This window comes from Atta colombica, unplaced genomic scaffold (genome assembly GCF_001594045.1).
Source record: "Atta colombica isolate Treedump-2 unplaced genomic scaffold, Acol1.0 scaffold9, whole genome shotgun sequence".
NCBI classification, from domain to species: Eukaryota; Metazoa; Arthropoda; class Insecta; order Hymenoptera; family Formicidae; genus Atta; species Atta colombica.
Window position 1 is genome coordinate 3,995,690 of NW_017259583.1, and position 6,000 is coordinate 4,001,689.

A 6,000-nucleotide genomic window follows, 5' to 3' on the forward strand; every position below is an offset into this window, starting at 1 on the left:
AGTACTTCTGTAACCAGACGATTGTTTCCTTAAGTTTTTTTATTACGTAATCCGATGTGGGGCAGTTTCATGCGAAAAAAACAGTATATACAGTGAGCAAAAATATTCGTACACAGGGGAAATTTTTTTATAAAAGAATTCTTATTCGTAAAAAATATTATAAACATTAATTAGCAACTTTATACAATGAGTATATTCTGTTCTGATATAAACAAAAGAGTGTTTATAATTTTAGAAAATTTCTCGACTGTACGAATTCTTTTTGTGCATCTAAGTAACAATTTTTTATTTTCGTTTATTTTTATAAGAAAGTGTATTTTTAATTATTACATGTCTTTTTAATTATTTAATTAAATATTTAATTAAATTCAATTATTACATGTTTTTTTAGGTAAAATAATTTTGAAAAATATAGAGTTTACTTTATTCTTTGTTAATGAGTTGCTAATGTTTATTATTTAAAAATAAGATTTTTAAAAATAAGATATTTAAAAATAAGATTTTTTTTTTAGATATCTACTCTGTATGAATATTTTTTGCATTCACTGCATACGCAAAAAAATTATGTATGTACGATATCTGCCGACCGCAGGTATCGTACAAATTTCCTAAAAAATCAATATTGACCGACGTATATCAAAAGTCTAGATGGTATCATTTTTTTTGCACAGATGAATTTATTCTCGTGTTTATGCAATACGATAGCGAAGAAAAAAAAAGAAAGAATACGTAATTTTTGAAAAATGCAAATAATGCTTTAGCATATGTAAATTGTTTATGTAATTCGTTTATATTTTAAGACACATTCACGATGTGAATAAACAACTCGACTTCCAATATATATACTTTCTGTGGAAGTATGCAAAATATTAAAGTATCTTCTGTAATTACAAAAAAGCAATCTGCAATTGTGAAAAAAAAATTGTTTAGATTATTACATTGTTTCTTTAATAGCGTTCGTATTTGTCAATAAATTTTGAAATCTTGTTTATATGATATGCGCTAGAAAATTCAAATATTCTTAAGTGGATCTTAACGATTTTAAGATCAATGATAAAGTATTTGTATACGCGGAGACACATGAACATTTGAACATGTTCATTAACTTTTTTATGGCAAAGAAAAAAACACGCTCGCTTTGCAGTGACTTGCATGATGCTTGACATATTTGTTACACGCGAATCACTTTACGATGTTGCAAGCAGCAGAGATTGCGTAGAAAGATAAAAAAATGTTTTTCTCTTAATAAAGAGAGCTTTGTTATTCAAATTTCCGTCATTAATTTTGGAATTTTGAGCACGATACAAATAACGTAGCAAGAGCAAAATACAGAGAACGAAATAGTAGAAAATAATCGAAGAAGAAGCTTTTGGGTCAAAATAATTAAGTCACTAAATTATATGAGAAATCACAAACGCTCATCATGCTTTATGATTGCTTCTAATATAGTTGATGGTCGTGTTACATTGAGGTATCCGACGAACGTTTCTCTCTATATGCAGATTGAGCGGTCACAATTAAAACAGCCTGTTGACTACGCATTGCGGTACTGTATGTAGTAATAATTACATACAGCAAAATCCACTATAAATAGATGGAAATTATGCATTATATATAATGTATATATAAATGTAGATATAAATTGAAGTTGTTGTATAGAAGGAATATTGCCATTCCTGTTGTTTGGGACATTTTACTTTATAATTATGAAATTATTTTCCATGTTATTCTAAAGTTAAATATATAATCATGTAACATTTTATTTTGAATAGGATAAGATGATATAATTTCAAATCATGATATACTTCTGAACGAAATAAGATTTGAATACAATTTTTAAGATTCAAGTTTAATTTTTTCCTATTTGATGACACTCTTCAGTACCACAGGCTGAGAACAGGATTGTCAAACTCGAAATTAGATTCAAATCTTATTTTGTTCAGAATTATTCGGAATTGTACCATCTTGTCCTATCTTAGAGACCTTATAACAGAATCTGACTGCAAACAATTTTTTTCAAAATTTTCATTATTAATTTATGTTATTAATCCTACACAAAAGAAAGCTATATTTTTTCTTTTTGTGTGTGTGTGTGTGTGTGTGTGTGTGTGTGTGTGTGTATGTGTGTGTGTATGTGTGTATAATTTCATTTTAACTTATATAGTCTCATTTCATAATTTTAATTAAGATTATAGAGCAAGATAATACATACACAGGAAAAAATGTATATCTTTCCGACTAATTACTTAATGTAATCATGAGACAGAGATCCTGAAATCATTATAAAATTTATTTGAAATCCTGATATATAATCCGATAATTACATATGCAACTACGAGAAATAATTGCGTGATATTAGATAAATATTTTACCAAATGACTTCATATATAATGAAGAAAATTATTTGTTATCAGATGAAATCGTATAAAATCAAATGAAGTCATGTAATTTGTGGGATATTTCTCGTGCCCAGATTTTATTATGGAATCTCTACTCTTATATCTAAATGAAAATGACATTCAAAGCATATTTTCGATTCCACGTGTGCACAAGTTGTCGGCATTTAGACGAGGCGGAGATCAATTCTGAATTGATCGAGGAACCTATAGCTGTGTAGAATATCCATGTAAAACATTCGTTACAATTTCTCGGAAGTAACTTTCCATCTTCTCTACCTGATGAGCTTCCGCAGCCGTGTTCTGCGACTTTGTAACTCTATAGCTCCATAACTCTGTAATCGCAACCGTCACGGACGGACATACGTCAGCGACGCGGCATCGCGGCGCGTAAGCCACGCGCACACATGCAAACCTATCTCTATTCATCCGTCTTATCACCTGAGAGAGCAGCTCCATTCTCGTCACATACGCGAAGCGGAAGGAGCGAGCGGAGTGACGGGGGTGCCCCAGGTTGCGCAGTGCCGGCACGCGCACGTTTCCCGCGCAAATCGTCACCGTCGGGAAATCCCCTCCCACCTCACCATCCCCTATACCGTGAGGGAAATCTCTGCGAAACCAGAACACCCCGGCCAGTTCGACATCGCGGCAAACACGAGGTGATCGACGGCGACATAAGACCGACTCTTGCACACAGCTTTTCTCACTCATCGCGCGAAAGCACGAATATCGCGCTGATTTGTGCGGCGAATACGTGTAAGTCGCGCGTCTCTATCTTTTTTTTCTTCTATTTTTTTTCTTTTTCTTTCTCGCGCTGCCAAATTTCTCGGAAGTACCCCCCCGCGCGCGAATCATTCTGCGAAAAGACGCTGACCACCAACTGCGCGTAAGATCATAAAAATCAAAGCTCTCGAGCGAGAAAGAGAAGAAAATTTCTTGATGTATTTTGTGCGAGACTCGAACGGCTAACGAAGGGGATTTCCCCGCGGGAATGTGCCGGCGTGGCGGGAGATTCGGATAATTTTAGAATCTACGAAGATTCTATAAATATTGACGGTATGCGTCGCAATTTTTGCGTTTTTAGAGACGGACATAAATATGCGATTGTGTTAAATCTGATAATTCAGTTGCATCAAATCTGAAAATTAAAGTGAATTTGTTTTAATAAAGATTACGAATAAAAATTAATAATTTTCAAAATATAATGAAAAAAGTTGAATCTCTCTTTGCTTTTGACATAATCGCTTTAACTCTAGCTCTCGCAAAATGGAAAAGTTCATTCTGGAAGAGATATGTATAATTCATATAATATTATGTAATGGATGTAATTCATATAAATATTAAGTTTTTAAATACAGCGAAAGACAAATAGATTTTGTGAGAAACGAGGATGTATTTTATAGCGTTTATCGTCATCGTTTAAGATTGTTTGCGTTTAATTTAATTACTGCGCGACATAATCGCTTTCGCGATATCGGCTTTTCATTATACGAATAATTAGGCATGCGACGAAGAAAAAAATGTTACGGATTTTTTCAAATCGAGAGAAAAATATTCGCATAGGAGCGCGACTCGCGAATATCGAAAGTTCCAAATTATATCCTTTGAAGTCCGCTTAACGAGATAGTTGAATAAACAAACAAATTGGAATTGCTAGATCAATCGAGAGCTGAGAGTGGTAATGCTATTTGTAGTTTGTACACGGAGTGCACGCTGAGAAGAGAAATTCTGTCCGCGCAGAAACGGCAGTTTTGCTGATCGATCACGAAATATGCTTTAGTCTCCGTAAGATATTATTGATTTAACGATAGCTAATCTAACACTTATTTGGAACTTGTTACTGTGAATTATCGCAATACAAATTCGTTTGTTCTTCTGACGCGCCTACTTGTCCGTTGACGTATTTATCTTATCAATTATCTGTATTGCTTCAATTATAAGATATTCGACGTACTAAGATTAGAAGATATTACACCATAATAAGAGTGACATAAAAGAGCCTGTTTCTGGAAATCTTGATTAATTCTTTTACTGCGATGTATATTTTCTATCTGATAATGCTCTGATTATTTGTAAAACATGCAATGTTCTGTAAAACAAGAAAGACATTAAACATCGAGTGTTATGACGAAATAAATCTTATAATGATTTTCTGATAATATCACTAGAAACTAATGAATAATCTGATAAAGGAATAAAAACTATAATTGGACTTGAATGATTATCATTAATGCAAAACGATGATAACGTTGTTTTAATTGACTTATTTGATATCCTTTTGAGAGAATAAGAAACAGCCGCACTCGATCTAGATGAAACTGCAGAGCACTATTATGTAACAATGACATTTATCGCGGAGTATATTTCGTTAGAATCTCAGTGAATCGTAATAAAGCTCCTCATTGTGTTAATCCAACGATTTAGTATGGTTTTGTATTACATCATCGCTGATGTAACGCGGAGCTTTTGAAGTGCTCGCAAATGAAGCGATCGCAACGACGTCGTGATCACACAGTTGCAAGCAATCGCCAATCACAGAAATATGGATCATTTGTAGTGCGATAACAATATTGTGGTCGTGAACATTCTCCACTCAAGCCTGTCTTTATGAGCCTGTCATTAAACTATAAGTACCTCGAGAGTGTTATTACATTGTTATCTACAGTATGTTTACTGAGTTCTATAAATATTGTGCGGGAAATCTATCGAACTCTATTTGACCGTTCTCATTTTGAAAGGAACATCTATCTTTTATGTTATGCCATAGATAAGATATCAAATGTCTATCTTTTTTCCCCTTATACATTAGAAGTTTTCTGGAAAAGAAAATTTCTTCACCACAAAATATATATGCTCATTTGATTGGAAGTAATATGGTCGCGTGTGTTAAGATTTCTTCGTATTCGGCTGCCGGGTATTAGGATATTGGAAATGCAATAACTGACGAAATGTCAATTAAGTGTCGGCATTATGACTTTTGGCCTCGATCTCGCAAGAAGCTATTTGTATTTATAGTTATTTGACAAAAATAAGTCACATTTGAGAGAATTGTCCGGATATGGTTTGGCTCACTGAGGCGTGAATAATGAAAAATCAACATTAACTTCTTACCAAGGAACGAAAAAAAATTCTTTACGTAGATCTTTCTTATATTATAAGAATTTTATTGATATTTCTTACTTGAAGTTTTTAATTGATGTTTTAAAGTCTGAGACTTGTACTATTACTTACTTGTATGATCATAAAAAAATAAAACATAAAAAACTAATATTCTTATTTAACCATAGAATCCGAATTTTGCGGGACATCTCATTTTTCGGTTTTCTATAAAGTTGTTTCGAAAGAATAAACCCTAAATGGGTTATTTTAAATTAATAAAATACGTATATTAAGGGCCAGTTCCATAATTCATTTAATTCTTAACCGAGGTTCAACTTGTTTTTCATCTCTTTCCAATTTTAGAATTGGAAAAAGACAATGAATAAATAAGTAAGAGTGTCTTCCATCAATTTCCGGTTAAGCTACCGGAGAGTTAACTCGCAGTAGTAGATTATTGTTTGATTTTATTAATAAATAAATATTTTACTTGCATCATTCTCTCTCT

At 32.7% G+C, this 6,000-nt stretch overlaps 1 protein-coding gene across 8 annotated transcripts in view; it reads left to right on the forward strand.

Moving 5' to 3' along the window:
- LOC108693420 (cAMP-specific 3',5'-cyclic phosphodiesterase) overlaps positions 1-6,000 on the forward strand; it is a 173,121-nt gene that overhangs the window by 100,540 nt on the left and 66,581 nt on the right. The window contains exon 1 of one of the 8 annotated variants that reach the window (XM_018202351.1): positions 3,047-3,152. The exons of the other annotated variants lie outside the window; for them this stretch is intronic. The gene's annotated coding sequence lies outside the window, so the exon portion shown is untranslated. Of the gene's footprint in view, positions 1-3,046; positions 3,153-6,000 lie in introns of those variants that run through there. 8 annotated transcript variants of the gene reach the window in all.